Source organism: Panthera leo, chromosome F3 (genome assembly GCF_018350215.1).
Source record: "Panthera leo isolate Ple1 chromosome F3, P.leo_Ple1_pat1.1, whole genome shotgun sequence".
NCBI lineage: Eukaryota > Metazoa > Chordata > Mammalia > Carnivora > Felidae > Panthera > Panthera leo.
Genome location: NC_056696.1, coordinates 34,856,465 through 34,876,603, shown reverse-complemented (window position 1 = coordinate 34,876,603; position 20,139 = coordinate 34,856,465). Strand labels below are relative to the sequence as shown.

General features: G+C 54.9%; 1 protein-coding gene across 1 annotated transcript in view; it reads right to left on the bottom strand.

Moving 5' to 3' along the window:
• Nucleotides 1-18,396, bottom strand: part of PLXNA2 (plexin A2) — a 207,689-nt gene extending 189,293 nt beyond the window's left edge. Inside the window, exon 1 of the mRNA XM_042924603.1 lies at nt 18,214-18,396. The gene's annotated coding sequence lies outside the window, so the exon portion shown is untranslated. The remainder of the gene's footprint in view (nt 1-18,213) is intronic.
• Nucleotides 18,397-20,139: the final 1,743 nt, after the last annotated feature.

Genomic DNA, 20,139 nt, shown 5'->3' with positions numbered 1-20,139 from the left:
TTAATCTCCATGTGACAGGGCTGCAGGAGGTACGATTAGTCTTTTTCTTATTTCAGCTGTCACTCATGCACAGACACCGAAGATTGTTATTAGCGTATTTTATGCACGCGATTTAAAGGGAAAAGGTGGGGGGGGGGGTTGTGGGGAGAGGGAGAATTTCCTACAGAAAATAAAGGGACCAAAGGAACAATTTAGATGTCACTGCTATACCAGCTGCATTTGCTTCATTAATCGAATGTCATTTTTTTCCCCAGACTCTGTGCTGTTATGTGAGGCAAAGTGGCTACATCTCACCCCAGAGCGAGAAGAAGAAAGTGAGGGAGAAAACGGGCCTCTGCCTACATGCCCTCCTGGCATCCTTCCCTGAGAAGGTGAAATCGATGATACTGTGGCCCTCCCCTGGGCGTGAAGACGACTTTTGGTGACGGTTTCTATCCAGCCACCTTCTTGCACGGTGAGAGGGGAGATGCCCTACCAGTCAGTGTGGGGGACTCCTGTCACAGGTGGGGAAGCCAGGGCCAACGTCCGAGAACCAAGGAGTAAGAGAAGGAAATCTGAGGAGGCTCTACCAATCCCCATCAGCGGTGCAAGAGGAACCCATATTCCGGGCAGTGAGGCAGTGAGGCTTGGTGACCAGAGCTATGGGTGGTTCTCCACTCTGGATCCCACATGACGATGTGACGGCCATGGACCCTACGTCTCAGATGCCACAGCGGGCAGAGGCAGAGTGATGGGGCAGAGTGCAGACGCTGGGGGTGCTGGCAAGAAAGGCGGGCAGGCAAGGCGTCAGGGATTCAATCACGAACCCCCCAAATTTGTCTATCCAAGTCCCGACCTCCAGTTATGTGACTGTATTTGGAGACGGTGACTTTACAGACGTAATTAAATTAAAATGAGGTCATTAGGTTGGGCCCTAATCCAAATGCCTGGTGTCCTTACAGAAAGGAGAGACTTGGACACAGAGGCCGACAGGCACAGAGGAAGGATCGAGTGGAGAGACACGGAGAGAAGACGGCCAGCGACGGGGCAGGGAGAACGTCCTGGAACAGACCCTTCCCTCATGGCCCTTGGAAGGAGCCAGCCTTGCAGACATCTTGCCTTGTAGCCTCCGGAACTGTGAGCCAACACATTTCTGCTGCTGCAGCCGCCCCGTTCGGGGCACTTGGTCACAGCAGCCCTAGCCAGCTAACACAGCAGGGGGTGGATAAGATACTCTACCATCTTGGCTGGGGGGGGGGGGGTCGTTCTTTTAAAGAAAATGGGTGTTTGCAGAAGCCATCGCAGGGCCGAGGCATCAGAGACATCGGGTTCTTCACATCTGTGTGGGAACTGAGGGCAGCAAGGGTGCACACCCTTTCACCCGGAGAACTCCGCTGCGCTGCCTTCCACTGCTTTGGCACCAGCGGGGTCAGAATCGGCATCTGCCATGTCTCACCAGTCCGGCTCTTCCTGCAGCGTGTTTCCTATCCCGTCTGCTTGCTCCCGCCCGGGACAGTTGGTATGTCACCTGCAGGCCCCCAGAGCCCTATGGGAGAAGCTGCGACTCCCTCCACCCCACTCCGGCTCTTACTTTGGCCCTGCCCCCGGGAACCACTGCCAGGCGAGGGTTTTCTGTTGCTTTTTTTTTTTTTTTTTTTTTTTCCCAGCTCTCCCAGTGGGATCTGACAGGGCCCTGGAAACCACACCAGCTCTCCCAGGGCCTTAGCAAAACATGCAGTGTTTGTCCTGTCCCCTCACAGGCTGTAAAAGCTTGGCGTTGTCTCCCTGAATTATGAAGGGTTCCAAAGACGCACACTCACTTGAGGGGTGGCGGAGGGGAGGGGGCCCGGCTCCTTTCTGGGGCACTGCCTGGCTGGCTTTGCAAAGTCAAAACAAGATTCATTACCCTGGGGCCGGGAGCAGGGAGATACACCGCCTGACCCCGCAGACCTGCCCCATATGTCATGGGCCTGTCAGAAAGCTCCCAGAATTCCCTTTATTATCTAAAGGTCGCCACCCGGGCAGCGCTGAGAGAGCCCATGGTCTAAACTAAACTACAGGAGCAATCAATTTCAAGCAGCTGCCTTCCCCGCCACCCCTTCCCCCTCCCCCTCCCCCTTCCGTGGGCTCTGCCCTCTTCAACCCCCTCTGGGGGATGGCCAGGGAGGAACACGCCTTGCCATGGCCACCTCACCCCTGGGGCAGAAAGAATTTCTGCGAATTAGCAGGACTCTGAGCATCAGGCCCCGGAGCAAGACTGCCCTCTGCACTGCGTGGGGCCTAGAAAGGTCACCCCGCTTTTCCCGTGACTCTAAGCCGGACCCTGCTTCAACCATCGTAGAAGTGGGGTTACTGTTCTGGTCAACGTTATGGGCTTAAAGGATAGAAAAAGGACTTCTCAGGCTCCTTCCAAAGGCAGACTAGGCATAAAAGGGGGGCTACGGCTTTGCTAAGTCGAGTCAGATTCATACTAGGAGACTTCATAACCTGAGGGCCATGAGTTTCATAAAACAGCAAGTGCCATTTGTTTCCTAGAACAATAATAATAAAAGGGGGCTAACGTTATTATTAGCGTTTATTACCCACTTGCTACGTGGCACCCTGTGCTATATCCTTTCCATATGCGATGGAGAATTCTGTGATTATCTTGCAAGATGGGTATTCTCCTACCCATTTCACAGATGAAAAACCTGAATCTCAGGCAGGATGACTAACTAGGCCAGTGTCATTTTGCTAGGAAGCAGGACTTTCTGATGCCCATGTTGTCCTCACCCTTACACCCTGCCTACCTATTTAGATGTTACTTTTTTGACCAAACCCCCTTATCGCTGGTCTGGGAAAAAAAAAAAAAAAAAATCAGTAGAATGATCAGTAAGATCGGGCAAGTACTTTATTTTAAAGGTCAAAACCTGAGGCTCCCATTTTATTTCAGTAATGGAGCAGGCTGGGGTAGGGCGGCACGGGTCGAGATATCGGTTACAAGGTGGATTCTGGGGCTGTTTTGTGGCAAGAGGTTTGCTAGCTGGCGACCTCTCTTTTCAGGGGCATTTCAAATGACCTTTCCAAGAAGCCTGGAGATGTGTCTCCTGCCTTCTCACCCCATCCTTACTGTAGGCAGGAGAGCCACGAACTCTGAGGTTGAAATGGGGCAGGAGAGCAGGACACAGGGTAGAAAGTGCCTGACTAAATTGTTAAATAAATTACAGTTACTCCATATAATGGCATATTATGCTGCCATTAACCGTAATGTTTTCGAAGAATAATGACACAGCTCTGATTCACAGCAGTGGGAGGGAAAGGGAAAGAAAAGGAGAGGGAAGAAAAAATCCAAACAAAACCCCAGGCATTCATCTCAGCTCTCAGGCAATGGATTGGCCCTCAATCCCGCTTACTTTCTCCATAAATTGCCCAGTCGTTCTCCTCTTGAAGGAAAACTGTAATGGCCCACCCCCACCCTGCCTGAGTCCCCGGCACTTCCTGCTTCTCCCGCAGAAGCCCCTGCCTCTCTCCTCCCTGGTGGCTCCCAAGGCCGGTCACGGAAGTGCTCTAGAAACAAGGAGCTCTCCCCATCATTGCTGCTTCACCCTCGCTGCAGGAAAAGGAGCCATTCGTGCCAGATCGAGATGCATTTTTTAATACTGTCCTTTCCCAAAACTCAGGCTTCCCCAAAGTTCGAGAGTGGGCCTCCTGACCAGCAAGCCTGGTGGCGTCTCCCCGAAAAAGGCACATGTCAGTCTGTCCCGGAGACTATTTGCAGACACGGACCCTGAAAGCCACTGGCAGCTAATTCAGCCACAGACACCCTGCCCAGTGTGCCTCGTGCCTCAAATTCCTTGTCTCACTTTGCCAGGCACATGGCCAGAGTGTGACATCCACCCATGGAAACCCCCTCGGTTGCCCAGAGGGGCTTGAGGCTGGACGGCCAAGCACCCAAGTTCAAGTTCTCCTCAAGCTGGCTCTTCTTTGTCCAGCTTCCCTTTCCACCTCTCCCAAAGGCACTCCACTCCCAACAAACTGGTTCACGTGTGGAGTCCCCAGGACACCTTGCAGAATTTCACCTCTGCAGCTGCCTCTGCCTGGAACACCTGTCTCCACTTTCTTCTTTGCCTATCCAAACCCCATCCATCCTTCAAAGCTTCAGGAAACCTCTAGGACCTCCCTGCCCCAATCGCCTGTCTCTCCTCCAAAGTCATTCAGCAACTGTTGTTTTTAGCACACACTGCATTGCCAGGGTGGCTCTCTCGCTATGCGACTGTGTCCTATCCATCGAATCAGAGGCTCTTGGAGTGCAGGAATAATCCCTCGTGCTCTTCAGCATCTCGTGCAGGGGTAGCAGGATGCCTTTCGCTCCGTTCTGTGCTCAGTCTGAATCACGGAGCGCAGGGGAGAGGGGAGACGGGGATGCCCCTTTGCATTTCTCAGCGACTAGTCTGCCCTTAGACATGGTGTGGACTAACACACGGGGCTCAACCATTTGTCATAACGGGTGGAGGTAGTGAAGGACCCTGGCTGGCGTTCATCTTGAACCCGCTGGGGAAAGAGCAAGTGTCACTGGGAGGTGAATGAGGTGGGGAGAAGGACGAAGAAGGATCAGCTGGGGTGTGTGTGGGGGCGGGGGGGCGGGGCGCCAGCTCTGCCGGTGAAGAATGCACAGCACAGGATGCACAACTTTTCATGCAGGAAAAGTCTTGGCAAGAGGGCTCCAAAGCCACAACCTGCACAAGTTCACAGATCACACGACGTGTCTATAATAGTAAGCGGCCAACTGACAGCGAGAGGGATCAAGAGTAGAGTGGGGTGGGCTGCGATTCCCCTAGGGAGGCTTCAGAACAGGGTTCTTCCGTCAGGGGGTCAAGCTCACTGCAGTGCCTGTAGCCAGGCAGCAGGTGCAGAGAGGAGACCTGGGCTCGGGTCTCACTCAACCACTTCCTAGTTCGGTGACCTTGAACATGTTATTTAACCTTTTGGAGCCTCCATCTGCTGAAGGACACCTCACAGGGCTGTTGGTGAGGCTCAATGAGATAGTGAATGTGAAAGCGTTCTGCTAACCCCACAAGCTTTGAATAAACATCAATTACTCTGGTTTCTGTTTTTGGAGAAACACTGTGCAAGGACACCACCTCCTCGGCAGCAAGGGCTGCCCTGTGTGTGCTGGGGATGAAGGCTGGAGGCTCCGTTTCAGCCAGGTGATTCTTATGCCGCGGAACCTCCTGAGGGTCCTGGCCTCTCGGGAGGAACTGGGTGTCGCGGGTCCCTGTAGCCCTTCTCCCCAGTCCCCTGAGCCCCAGGCTTTCCACCTCAACCCCCACTTCCTCTCACCTTGAGGGTGATTTAAGGGCCACTTCTGCTGCTCTTGGTGATTCATCCAGGTGCCCTTGGCAGGAAAGAGGGAGGGAAGGAGGAGAGAGGAAAGCTGGCCCATAGGAGGAGGAGGAGACGATGCTGAAGACAGTCCCTGAGCTGGAGCTCAGTGTTCTCCGGGCTCTTCCCAGACCGGCTCTGGCCAGCATGTAGGGTGAAACTCCCCTCCCCAATCCTCCCCCGCATCTCCTCCTCTCCAGTGCTTTTCTGAACTGACAGCCCGCCTTCGAATACAAAGTTGTAACTCCTTTTTAAGGGGAAGCTTCTTAAGCAGGCTGGGTCCCCACCCTGTACCTTCCCACCTTCTGTTTCTATTATTTTCCTCTCTTTGTCTGAGACGCTGAGCTCCTGCAGAAAAGATCCTGAGCTGCCAGGCAGCCTCTCTTAAGTAACAGGCACATTCACACTCATGCACACCGAGCAGGGGAAGTGCTCTGGAGCGGGATAAAAGGGAGCCATGTAGGGCTGGGAGGTGGTTGGCATTCCCGAAAGAGATCTGTCTGCTTACGGGGCTTGTCTGAGCTGAGATGCACAAGCACGCGGTCTGCAGGACCCTTAACACCTGGAGTGGCATTAAGCCCCTTGATGAGTAGACAGGGGAGAAGAGAGACTTCCTGAGACCCTCGGGACATCGAGGACCCCTGCTCTAACTTTGAGGGAAAGTGAAGTGCACAATTATCAGAGAGGCTGACGTGGGGAGAAGAATGTGCTGGAGGGAAAGCAGGGGGAATGCAGGCTGGTGCAGCGCTGGGGGACCTGGGGCAGGAGATGAAAAGAACTCCCTGAGTGAGAATCTGGCCCGGATGATGAATGGGGTGTGAGAGAGGAGCCTGGAAAAGGGTAAACAGCCAGGAGGGAAGCAGGGGGGAGGGAGGGGGGAGGAGAAAGAATGTTGAGGTCAAAGAGCAGAGAAAATGCTCTTGGAGTGATTGATTCAAGATCCAACATGTTGCACACCCGGATGGGTGCACACGTGCACACGGGTGTGCTTGCGGGTGTGCTTGGCCACCGCCTCTCCTCGCGTGCCCCTGCCAAGGGGTGAGCAAGTCTGTTTCTCTACCAGACCCATCTTGTGCCCTCTGGAAATCCTTTCTTCTGCCATTTAGTTCTCAGGACCCGGTTCCCCCCTCCCCCATAATGCAAACAGCCATGTGTGCAGTGATTTGAGGGTTCATTGAGCATTTCCCATATGCTATGTCATTGACCTACCCCTCCCGCAGCCTGTGAGGGACAGCGGCCACAGCAGGACCCCCTCACAGGTGAGAAGACAGGTATATCTGGGGTGGAATATTTTGGCAAAGGAACTAGATGTGTTGAGGGGGGGGACTTCGGGCTCCCGGGGTCAAACATGTCACCCTGCTGCCTGGGGTTGGAGGGAAGAGCCACCAGCTGAGATTTCCAAGGAGAGATCACCTGCTCCAGGGATCGCTCTCTGCCTCCAGGTGGGCAAGACTCTGGTCATCCTCAGGGATGTGCTGTGGAATGGGGGGGTGGGGCATCAGGAGCCTAACTCACGCTTGAGTTCTTGGGGACCCACCCCCATGAAAGAGGAAAAGGCCTGGTGGGGGGCATCTGGCCATCCACACAAAGCCATTTGGCTCCCCCTCGGTCCTGGCTGGTGGGAAGGCACAGGGTAGAGAACCCCCAGGGCTGGTGCAGGTGGTGGCTGATGGCAAGATTCCAGAAGCAGGGCTTTGTAAGGGGAGTAGCTGGGGGCCCCCTATCTGTTCGTATCTGTGGGGCAGAGAATTAGCTGCCGCCTCCCCCTCTGAAGACCAGCACGTTTCCCGCGTCCCCGCAGCCAGCCCAAAGACAAAGGCATCTCCTGCCCCCTCTGGGACTGCTCTCCCACCCACCCACCCTCTCCTAGGTCTCTCCCCTGGCCCTCTGCTGCTCTGCAATTCCCAGCCCTGGCAGATCACTGATTAATTCAGGGCTGTTTAATAACCCTTCCATTTCGATGAAACAAGCTGTCTTGTTTTCTTTATTTTTAACACAGACTTTCGTTTCTTCGCTAAGCATCGTACTGTCATTTAAATTTCTCTGTCTCCAACCAAGCTGATAATAGACTGGAGTGAGCAGCTGTTTCCGTCCCGCTTATGACAACGATTAGAAGTCGGAGCTGTGCAGGCAGAGAGCTGACCAAGATTCGCTTCCTACCGGTCTGCCCCTGCTTGGAGACGGAGTACTCATTTGAACGTGATTACGGAGAATTCTGGCTCCAGGGGAGACCAGGGCTTAGCCCAGCCTAGCCTTCCTGGCACGCTGCTCTGAGGGGAGTCGTGGGGGCGAAGGAGTGAGAACCAGATTGATTTACTATGGAAGGAAGGCCAGCAGCTCTGGGTCGTTCTCACGAGCCCGAGCCAGGGCCAACAGTCAACTTCACTTCCAATGGAGCCTCTTCCTCCATCGTATTTACTGAGCAGCAAACAGGGACTCCAGTGGGTGGGGATCTCAGCCGTCACCCATTATACCTTTCTGCTCCACAGAGGAATCCCTTCTGGAGACCTGGCTGTCACCTTCCAACCTCTGTTTAAATTCCCTAAATGAAGTAGGGCTCATCCCCTCCCTCGGCGGCCCCTTCCGGGTCAGATGGCTCTGGTTAATCTCCCTCTCCGCCACCCTCCTGCAATACTTACACTCAACCTGTCTGAGCATCATTTATTTGCATCCCTCTGCCTCTCTTGCCATATTGCAAGCCTGTCAAGAGCCCGGACGGTGACATTCCTCCCATTACTCTTGGCACGTGGTAGATATTCAATAAATGCATGTTCAAATCAAATTAAATCATATTACAATAACTTCAATCTCTACAAGTAATGTACCTTTCTTCTACCTGGGCAGGCTTCTGGCGAAGCTTCCTGTCTTTCTCTAACCTGGACGGGCATTCTGCCTCTCCCTGTCCGGAGGTTCTAAACCGCTGCTTCCCGGGGCCAGGACCCTGCTTTTTCCTCCAGGCCCTGAGGGACTACACAGCTGGGGGAAAGCTTGGCCAAGAAAGCTGTGGGCATGCGGTGGGAGCCAATCAGGTGGCCTGGACCAGGGCCTCTGGATCCCAGTTCCCCCTGTGCGTTGGCCGTGGCTGCCTGAGAAAGCTCACAGGTGCAGGGTACACAAACTCTGGCCGGCCTGACGCTCCCCGGCCGTGTCCCAGCCAGCACAGTCTGCGGGCAGCTGCTTTGGTCATTGTCTCACCCTCTTCAAGTTGTCAATGCTGAGTCTATAGAGACTGAGACACAAACAGTGCCCACAGTGCCTCTCGGGGAGGGAGGGGCGGCTCGGCCTTGCCAGAGCCATTGACTGTGCAAAGCAAGGCTTGCGGTGGATGGAAGAAAGCCGGTCGGAGCCACTGAAGATGGGGGGGGCTTTCTACATACACCACATGGCGCAGCACCGCGGAGAGGTGGTCCGGGTGTCCCGGAACCAGCAGAGGAGGGCAGACGTGGGTTCTCAGGGACTAGAGCTGCACCGTGAGGCACCTGCCTGCTCCAACCCAAGACAGAGTGGGGAGGTCGCTGGGCACAGCTGGGGACTGAGAGACGGGAAGAGAACGTGGCTAAGCGGGCAGTTCAAGAGTGCTGGGGTGGGCTGGGACAGAGGAGCCCCCACGAACGTGCAGGCCAGTGCAAGGCCACTCGCTGTGTGCCTCAGGGCAATCTACTCACCCAGTGTGGACTCAGGCATCACACCTATGATGTGAGCCTGGGTGAAAGCTATCAAACGCTCAGAAGTGCTTCTCAGGGATTCTACACAGAACACCCATTTCTATTGTCATTCAAGCTGTGTTCTCCAAAGTGATTTACAGAAGAAAATCTAGGTGCTTTGTCTGACTCACTTTCCACAGCAGGCTCCTGGACAGGGCTGGCAACGCACAGGACCCTGTCCTCTCAGAGCCGTCTTCCCGTGCTCTGCGCTTCCAACGAGGGCCACGGCTCCTTGTGCCTCAGCTGGATGTAGGGGAGCTTCTTGGGCTAAGAAAAGACAGCCGATGTATCTCAGCAGACACCCTGCTGCTTTGTCCAGTGATCAGCACCAGCCAAGGATCTAATCCTGAGGCTCACGGTCCAGCTTGGGCTCTGGGTCCCCGCTCCCGCCAGGGTCCTTCATACTGAGTCTGTCCCACGACAGGACAGACTGTCCCTTGCATGCAGGAGAGATGTAAGCCTCATTGCAGGCAGGTGGCCAGGGGCCCGTGAGATCTCCCCTTGTCCTGCCATGGGAGGGTGACGCCCAGAAAAATGCCAACTTACCAGTTCTATGATACTATCTCTCAGTTCTACTCTTAAAGCTGCAGGCACCAAAACCCCAGCAGTAGCAAATTCGGAATTCAAATTCCAGCCCCACTGGTTAAATGTTAACCATGAGCCATACACGTGGCTTGCCTGTCAGTTTCCAGTCTCCATTGAGTCTTTTAACTACTTTTATATAGAAGAACCTTTAGCATATACATTTTCTTTAAATAAAATCTTATTTTCTCAGAAAGTTCCAAACAAATTCAGAGAGAGAGAGAGGGAGGGAAGAAAAATGTCCCCAGCTTGGCTTTATTCCTGCTCTAAATTTTAGAATAGTTTTGCACATTTGCAACAACTGTCATTTTTCCAAGTCCCCTCACCATCTTCCTATGCCTGGCTCCAGAAACAAAGGCAAATGGGGGTGCTTGGATAGTCATGAAAAGCGCTCATTTCCGCCATACAAATGGAGAAACTGAGGTGCAGGGTAAGGCGCAGGAGCCAATTCTCAGAGAGTTTCCTGTGGCTCTCCTTGCCTCCCTCCTGTAATCAGAGAGCAAATGGCGGGTGGGCCCCAGTGGGCAGGTGAGAAATCTTATAGGAGGAGGGAAAAGTGACAAGTGTGAAGGAAGGCCCTTTGTTCCTGTGCATCAGGACCTTCTTCCGACACCAGATCCTTCCTGGCCATCTGTTCCGACACCCCTCTCGGTAGGGTCCAAACCTCCTATGCAAGGGTGCCAGGTGTGGCTTCCCCATGTCACGTGCAGTTCACAACATTTTCCTCAGTGTCTCCCAGAGGGGTTCTCCGGCCCGGAGAAGTGAAGGGCTCCACACCCTGGGGGGTCACTCTTAGTGGGGTGGCGGGCTTGAATTTTGTTTACTTCTAGAGAAAACTCAGAGGAGTGTTTGCCCAACAGAAACCCCGGTGGTGTGGGGTTTAATTCCACAGGATGTCAAAGGACTTGTCGGGAAAGTCTAGGTGGCTGGGGTGAGGGTGGGGGTCAGTCTTGTCAGGTGACTGTGAAATCCTGACCGCCTCTCTCTTGGAACACGCTGCTACCCGCCAACACGGAGCGGAGACCAGGTAGGGCTCGCTGACCCAGGAGAGGGTTCTCGTGTCTGGGGACAGGGAAGGAGCCTGGTCTTCCCATCGGGCTTTGACCAAGGTTCCTGCTGGGGACCCTGAAGTTGAGGAAGCAGGCTCTTCTCCCTCAGGTATCTCTGTTGCTCGGGAGAAAAAAAAAAATGGGAAGCCTGGGGAGCAGTCAAGGGAGGTGGGAGGTCAGAGGCCAACGTAATATTTACCCAGCCCAGCCGAGGGCTTTCGCTTTTATGAAGCAGGAAACCACTTCAAAGCAGCAACATCCCCTCTTGTCACTTCTGTCTGCTCTCTGGTCCCCCTGCCTTTACAGGGCAGGCAGGCTTTTTTGGTTTTTGTGGGTTTTTTTGTTTTGTTTTGTGTGTTGTTGTTGTTGTTTTGTTTTGTTTTGTTTACCTCCTTTTCCTCTCCTCCTGAACCTTCCCTCTCTCCCTTAACGGGAGGAACATCTGCTTTGCCTCCGGCTCAGAGAAGTTCAACGGCGTGTCCAGAGTTCCAGAGCAGTGACACTCGGGTTCCCCTGACATTCTCAGCCCGCCTTGTCCCTGGATTACTCGTTCACTCTGAGAGTGAGCGGCCTACGACTTTGGGACATGGGGCAGGTACCGGGGTTAGTTCTGAAAACCCCCTTCCACAACCAGAGCTGAAAGTAGAAACTGATGACAGAAAAAGACCGCAGGCACTAGGGTCTAGTGGTTCTTTACATTTGGGGGGGCTGGGGGCATAAACTCCTCTCTTCATACACACACACATCATATACACATACAAATATATATATATATGTTTACATATGCATACCTAGATCAAAGGCCTCTTAGAACCCAAGGACGCCCCCTTGTTCCCTCCATCCCAGTTCAGGGTCTGCCCACCCCAGATCTTACGCGAACAATTTTAAGGTGCGAGGAGACCACAACCCTCCAACACAGGACTGGATAAAGTTTTTACTTAGAGCCGAAATCTCCTTTTAACCACCTTTCATTTATCCTCCCTGATTTCTTTCTGGACAGAAACCTTAAAAGAGACGGGCTCTTCCTCCAGGTAGCCAACAGGCCAGAGATGGCTCTCTTGCCCAGCCGAGGTGGAGGGATAAAATCCGAGTTTTTTCCTCTGGGGTCTGATCCACTTAATGAGTTCATTCAGGCAAGAGTGGGCGAGGGAACAGCAGGATTCTGGACACTTACATGTGAATACCGATGAGTAATAACATTTCCTGATGAACCACAGCGGCATCATGCTGCCAGCTCTAGAGGCAGGAAAGGGCTGCAATTTGCATAGAATGCAAGGTGAAAACCCCTCGGGAGTGTGGGGCCTCCGAGATCATGCTCTCGGATGTTGACTAACAGAAAACTACGGCGTTGTCAGTTTTAAAATCCGTGGAGGAGAATGAGGGGTAGTTCTGAGCAGCTGAGGAATGACAGAATGTCAGACAGTCATGCTTGACAGGAAACCACAGTTCTCAGGGACGTGAGTCTCTCCTGGAAATCTGCACCTTCCACGGACTGGAGCCAAAGCTTCCACCACGGGCGTCTGTGCCTTCACTTCCCCTGATGCGCCCTCCACCCCCGCCCCTGCCCCGCTGTTAACTCCATCCTGACTTATACTGAAGTTTCCTTGGAGGATACTTGGCTGATGTTAATTCCCCCTCCCCGCAGGATACTGTTTCTAGAAGGGAGGATCTATTACTTTTTCAAACTTGTTGGTACTACATTCCTACCACTGCACAAGCGACAGATTTCTATTTGTCTAAACGTAAATGGATTCCAATTCCTGCTTTCGGTGTCCTATTTGGTTCAGTGCAAGGGCGAGACTGGTGGCATAACAATTCAAAAACCAAGGCTAAAGTTGGAGGGGTTCTCCCGGGGTTCTCTCTCACCCCCCTCCCATCCCCCATCCCTAAACAAGCCAGAGGGAAGGGAGGGTGCTTAAACATAGGAAGAGATAACCTGGGAGGTGAGCTCCCTGACCACGCAGAAGAGTGCTGGAGGTACCTCTGTCCGAAGCCTCCTTCCTCTCTCCTTCTCTCTCTCTCTCTCACTCTTGCTCAGCTTCAGAGAGAATGTTGTTGTGGGGGGCACAGAGGAAAGAGGTTCATTCAAGGGCTAGTAATGCTGAGCCCCAGGATCCCTCCAACCCCTCCCTTCTCAAAGACAAGTTGAACTTTCCGAGGGCAACTCCGTTGCCTTTTATCTCCCATACTGAAGGTAATTTTAGCCAAGGAAAAGCAGGATTAAACTTTCATAACCTGATACATTTATCTGGTTTTTCTTTTTTCTTTTCTCTCTCCTCCCTTCCCTCCCTCTCCTTTGACCCCAGGTAAACAGAAGCCAATGGGAAGCCCAGATGGAATATCAGAGGCTGGTATCAGATCTGAAGAGATGCTACTTCCTGGCCCTCTGCCCATCCTCCAACTTCAATATTTTTCCATACTCCTGTTAGACAGTTATTATCTCAAAGCCTCTGGACTCTGCTCCCTCTCCATATTGTCCTCTGCTGAAATAAAAGGGGGGGGGGGAATTATGGTTCAGAGAAAGGTTCCCACCGAGAACATGAAGACCAAGTTTAAATCAGCGATACGGCATTGACATGCGTTCAGTTCCTGAAAAGTCTTTTTAAAAAAAGTCTCCTCAAGGAGCAGCTTTGCCATCATCTGTAAGGATCTCGCAAATCCACATTTAGGGAGCTGGAAGAAGGATGGGGGGGGGGACTTTGGGAGGGGGGTGGGAAAGGCAGGTGAAGGCTTGGGCCAAGAACTTCTACTGCTGATAAAGAAAGGCAAGAGCCTCTTGTCGGGCAAGCCAGCAGACCGGACTGCCTGCTAACTTGAGAGGGCATCCCCTTCCCCTGCCCCTCCCCCCCCCCCACCCTGTGGGCCAGATCTCTCCCTTGCTGTACACGGTGATGGGCCACCTCCATGTAATGATGGTGGCCCAGAGGTCCCACTGGCAATAGGACCCTACCAGCTGTAGTCTCTGGGTGGTGACAGCTGGGAGTCTCTAATATATCTAATTTTTTCTTCTCAAAAAAAAAAAAAAGGGAAAGAAAAGAAAAGAAAAGAAAGAAAGGCACAAAAACCACTGTTTAGGGCCAAGCCTGGTTTTCAAGCGCCCCCTCTAGTGGACATAACCTGCTACTTCAGCTTCCCATGGCTGCCCAGACAGAGCCTCCCCTTGCCTGGGAAGACAGAAGAAATCCCTTCTGCCTCAACTGGACGGGTCTTTCCCACTTGTTTTGTGTGTTTGCTCTCAGCTCTTGGTGCTCCGTTCACACTGTCAGTGTCTCTGTCCTTATCTTCCTGTGCTGTCACCCTGCTTCTCTGTGTATCTGTGACTGTTTCTACACCAGGACTTGGGTCTGTCCCTGTGCACCTGACTCCTGGTCTGCGTGCTTGGTTCATCTGCTGTTTGTTTGTTTTGTTTGTTTGTTTGTTTTCCTGAAGTTCAAGACGCCAGGTCTGATGAACTGGAAAAGCTCTGACGTGGCCTGGGATCAAATGGCCTACTCCAAGAGCCCACATAGGGACCCGCCAGCCAGATCCCAGAGGCACTAGGACAGTCCAGTGTTCCTGGAGAACTTGGACAGAAACTACCCCCTGACCCATGCCCCAAGCGAACTTGGGCGGCCCGGGTTGATACATATGCTCGAAACCTTGTATAACCCGAGTTTAGAGCTCTGGCTTTGGGGTCTTGAGCGGAACCAGTTGGCTCCCCTCCATCAGTTCGCCCCACCATCCCCCCTGCTTCCCGGTCACACACGCGTGCTGCCACGCGAACAACAGGGGATGCCTGGTGAAGGGACAGCTGGCAGGGGGTGGGCAGAGGGTGCCCTTGCCAGGGAAGAGGAGGGGAGAGGGTGGGCGGAGGCCAGGACTGTGCCTCTGGCTGGAGCAGGAAGAGGAGACAGAACAAATGTTCTGCTGAGCCAGAGGGGGTCACAGAACACCTGCCGGGCTCCTGGGCTTCTGAGACATATCCTTTCCCCCAAGCTGGAGATCTGGCCAGGGCAGGGCAGGGGGTTAATGGTTAACCAACCATAGGAGCAGGGAACTTCTGCACTGCTCAGGCCTGAGCCTTTTCATTCAGCTCTCACCCTCCCTTCCTCCTCTTCCTTGACACTCTTACCCGGTAGGGACCCTGCCCCCCAACAAAGAACTTTCTCGCCTCTATTTCTGCCCTCGAATTCCAGATGGAACAGTGCGGAGCTAGATAAAGAAGTTCCATATGCCCCAGTGCCAGGGAATGGGGCCCCAGAGAGCCCGAGGGCTAAGCCGAGGAGAAAAGGGTTGTCTCGTTCTTACCATCCACCCCTCCCAGGGTGCCTTGGAACCGGCCGTTTGACCCCGGGAAGAACTGTCTTTCTTTTTCTCCACAGGGCTCACCTTTAGAAATGACCAAAAAAGAAGTGGACGCACACCCAGCCTTCATTTACTCTAATCAGGCATGAAATCTTTGTAACTAAGTGAAAAAACTGTTTCCCATAAGGGAATCGGTTCCATTCATCATTGTTGGAACAGAGCATATGTGAAGGGGTAGAAACAGAATATTCACGTCTAATGAATTGATAATAGACTGCCCCTGGGTGAGGGTGGTAGTGATGGGGGTGGATGTGCAGATAAGCTGCAAAACGACAGCACCTCAGAGCCTGTTTCCAGCAGTTTCCTGGGGACAGTCCTGAATTATTTGTAGTTAACAGACTGTAACACAATGCTCTCGTCTCTTTATGATCAGAATGGGGTGGCGGGGGGGGGGGTTGGCTTGGCTTGGAGCTCCCTACCTCTCCACTTGCCATGATAGACGGAAGTATATCGGGCCCCAGTCTGTGTGCGTGGAGACAGCTGTGTGGCAATGCAGAGAGACAGCTGGGGAGTGGGGGTGGGGGGGCTGTGGTTGCTGGGGACAGGAATCGTCTGCCCCCACAACAAAGCTCATATTTTGGGGAGGCAGCTGTAGCAAAGGAGGCAGGCCAGAGACTATGCACCCCCAAAATGGTGTAAATATTCCATAGTACCTGAGCTGGGGAGTTTAGCCTGCCGCCAGCCGGCACCTCGTCTATTTAACTGTGTCACCGGTTTCCCCTCCTGCTCGTGGGTTTTCTTGTAACATGCCCATGAAATAAAGATGAACGGACTCATCGCAAGTATTTGCAAATGGGAAAGGGACCTACTGGAGAAAACCCTTTGAGGGTTTTCTTTTTAACCTCGTTTTAAGCAGACTCCAGCCTAACAGACGGTGAACTTTTACATTCAGCACACCTACGGCTTTTGATGGTCAAGTGTGTTGGGGGGTGGATGGTTCCCGGCTCTTTGGGGATGGGGATAGGTGCTCGGCCCAACTCTGAAAGGGGAGTCGCCAGCCTTGCACTGACATGGTTTCTTTTAGGGGACGGATATGGGGCAACACCCTTTGCTCTTCATGGGGACTTGGGTTCAAAGGCCAACCAGCCCCTCTGCCCTGCTCGGGACAGTGGGATACCCCAATCCTCCCGTCCTGTTAAAGAGAAGGGTTTCGGGGGGACTCCCCAGCAGAGGAGACCTTCCGGTACTTTACCCCTTCGGATCCTGCTAATCCTCACCCCCAATGCACATTGCTCCACATATCATTTCCATTTAACTGCTTTGCAAGCCAATTTGCCCTGTCCTAATGCAATTTGCTGAGGACAGTGAGGGAGCAGAGAGGGCAGCCTGCAGTGCCCTCCCTTTATCAGCGGGTCCCTGAAGAGGGTCGCTGGGCGGACAGAGGGGAAAATCTCTTTCAGGTAATGCAGGTGGAAGAAGGGACAAGAAAAACAACCTTGCTAAGGCATCTTGACAGATTGCTCTTGGTTCCCTACCCCTCTCCTCATTCCACTACCCCCCCCCCCGTCCAGACCCCCCCCCCCCCCCCCCCCCCCCCGCGCCAAGGAGGAGAGATCACAGGTAATTAGTTCAAACGGTGCTGTGCGAGGTGAAGGGGAAGTTAATGAATTCTCCTCTCTTGCCGGGAGGTCAGAGGAGAGAGGGCTGCTGCGAGCAACTCCAGGAGCTTTCCGGGGTGATTGCACAAAAGTTGTGCATTTCAATTAGGAATGGCTGAATTCCTCCAGCCACAGCTATCTCTTCCGGGGCTCTGTTGCTCTGTTGAAGGCCCCAGAATCCAAGGCCTGCCCAGAGGGAAGAATGAAGTTTCAAGGTCTGGGAAAGAAGCCCAGCAAGACAGGAGCCTGCTACTGTGTGGGGAGGGGAGGGCTAAACCTGACTCCTAGTCCTAAAAGCCCAGCCCAGCCCAGATACCTATCTTACTCAGCGGGTCATAGACCCTGTCCACCGCGCTTAGGAATAGCAGGAAGGGAATGAATGGATCTCACAATTTTTGTGGGTTCCTGTGATCTGCCAGGCCCCCACGCCACTGCCGCGAGCTCCAGCTGGCAGCCCCCCCGACTTCAAACTGGTCTTGTCCCTGCTATCTCCCTTCCATAGGCGCTTCTGGCATGCCACTGTTACCCTAGGATCTTACATTCCTACAGGAGACCTGATCAGATTCCACTGCCCATTTCATGGGGCTCTCATTCCTAGCCTCTTAATTGACTTAACTGCTTCCAAGTCTTTTGCCCACCCCATCCCCCATGATCTATCACTCAGAGCTGAGTTTGAGCAGGCAGCTCCTGCTAAAGCAAGGGTCATGCCAAACAGGTGGACATTTGCCACGGTCCTGGAATGGCAGTTTCTGGCGACTCTCTTCTTGGCCCATCCAGACCATGAGTACCATTTATAGAGACTACCTGTGGGATGGAGAAAGAGAGCTAGAATGTTCTAAGATCCCTACATCACTTGTGGGGTGGGGCAAGAAGGAACACTTGGAGGGAAATCTTTTCAAATGGTTTGTAAGGAGCTTCTCCCACCCTGGGCAAGCTCCTACCTCAGCCCCCAATCCTCTCGGGCTGCTCAAACCAGAGGATGGTGCGGATGGGTGCTTGACCACGAGGGAGCACGGAGAGGGTCATGGAGCACTTCTCCCCACTCAGTGCCTTGAAATCGCTCCCTGAACCTCGGGGACCCCGCGCAGAGGATGCATTCCCCTTCCATTCCAGAGTCCCCCGATCGGAAGGAACAGCCAGCGGCCGCCAGGGACTCCGGCACCAGAGTGAACGCCCCCAAATGGAGCGTTGGCCACAGTGGCCTCGGGCTCCCTTTGCTCCTGCCACCGAGGCCCGCTTTGGGCGCCAGCTCTCGGGACAGCCCCGCCGCCTCCGTGCTCCCGAAAGCCGCAGAGTGCCAGCAGGTGCGTGCCTGAGCCGCGCCGCGGAGCGCCCTCGCCGCCAGGAGCCGGTGGCCGGCGGGGAAGCCGGGGGCTGGAGGCGGCGGCTCCGAGTCCGCCCGCACCCGCGCGCACGCCGCGTTCCGGCCCGCGAAAGTGGCCAAGCCCGCGCGGGGACTCGCGCGCCGCAGCCGAGCCCCGGGGGCTCGGGCCCGGGACCCCGACCAGGCAGACGGCCGCGGCAGCGGCGCGCGCTCGGGGGAGAGGGGCGGAGGACGCCGGCGACTCGGAGCGCCCGGCCCCAGGCGCCGCTTACCCAGCTCGGCGACGTCGGTCTGTCCTTCCGCTCTCGGCCCGTCCGCCTCGGCCGCCGGCTGCCGAGGGTGGCGCGCTGCCCCTTTCGCTGCCCGCAGCTCCCAATCACGGGGACGACCAAATCCACATGGAGTCCAAATTCATTAAAATCCACGTCCAGCCGCCAGCCACTTATCTGTATTCCTGAAGTGGCCCCTCGGTCTCCGGTCCGCGCGCCCCTCAGTCCCCCGTCGCCCCGCAGCAGCCCCGCGGCGCGCTGTCGCCGGCTCGCGGGGGGAACCCGGAGGCGCCGAGGGGGCGTGTGGGGGTGGCTGGCGATGTCTCTCCTGGGGAAGCAGCAGAGCCCCGGCTGCCTTCAGATTTTTCCAGCGCGACTTTACGGGCTCCTCTGACATCAGCAAGCCCGGCGCTTCCTTCCCTTCTTGCTCCCCGGTTCGGTCACAGTCCCATTTCCTCCGGGAACCTGGCTTTCTAGAGCTATTTCGGGGCTGGCTCGGCTCGCTCCGGCGCTCGCGCTCCCCACCGCTCCCCAGCTCGCGAGGTCTCTCTCCCGACCGCTCGCCCTCCCGGCTGACAAATTCCCAGCAACTGCGCTCGGCCACCCTCCCGCTCCAGTCTGGCGCGGACGCCGCTGCGCCCGGCAGCTCCGGCTCCCGCGGTGGCGGCGGCGGCGGCGGCGGCGGCGGCGGCGGCGGCGGCGGCGGCGGCTGAGCCCTCAGCGCCGGCCTCCCTATATTACCATGCAGCTCATTATCATAGAGGCCGCGCGCGTTAACCCTCTCCCTGCCGGCCGCGCCCGCCGGGCCGGGGCCGCGCCCGCCGCTGGCACCGCCGCGCCCGCCAGCCCCCCGCCCCAACCCCCCTCGCCCCTGCCCCCGCCCGCCGGGACTGCCTCCTCCTCCTCCAGCTGTCAACAAAGGAGAATCAGGTTTGGCGCGGGGAGGCCGCCAGGCTGCCCGCCCTGCGCCCAGCTCAGCCCGGACCCGCCGGCCACCTTAAGTGGCCAAGGGGGCAAGGAAAATCTGCCAGGGCCTGGGGATTCGGGTGGAGGCCTTGAGAGCTCAGGTGGTTTAGCCCCGGGTGTGAGGAGCTCAGGACTCAAGCAGAGTAGGTGAGGGCAGTGAGGATGTGCTTCCCCCCCCACCCCCCCAGCATCACCTGTCACCCCCCCCATTCCTGCACACACACACACCCCGCTTCTTCATCTTTAATATAAGTGAGGGGTGAGTGGGGAGGAAAGGGCCTTGGCTAATGAGGTTGAGAAGAAGGTCTCGGAATTGGTGGGAGCAAATTTCCTCTGCTGGTGAATTTCAAAAAGCCAACGAGCTGTCAAATGAGGTTTGAAGTTGTTGTTATTAATTATTATTTTCATAATGCAAAGATGAGCCTTGCTCTGAAGCTCGAGCTTCCAGCTCTGTTAGGGATCCTGGGCATCTGGCATGCGTGGGTGGGTGGTGGGCGGGGGGGGGGGGGGGGGGGGGGGGGACGGACCAGAGAGGCGCTTTCCAGATTCAGGCTCTGGGAGCTTGCCTGGTAGGGGAATCAGAGAGGTGGAGGTAAGATAACTTATTTTAATAACCTAAGGTGAGAGGTTTCTGGATTCCGGATGGCAATGCCTCGGTGCTTTTACGACTATTGATTCCGTGCCATATAGTCTCAGTAAGTCTGCAGGGCCTGGACTCTGCTTTCCAAAAGAGGCCTGCAAGCTGGACCCCAGTGAGTTCGCAGGATCTGCGTAGTCCCTGCCCGTCATTAGAGCACACTCGAGTTTACTCAACATGTTCAAGTGTTCTGATAAGCTCCATCTACTGCCCTCTCGTGGCCACAGTCCTCAGTGGTATAAATAGGAAAAAAAAAAAAAAAAAAAAAATCACTCCCGGAAACCCTGGAGGGAAACCGCTTGAAATTCTCAGAGCAGGAGCTTAGA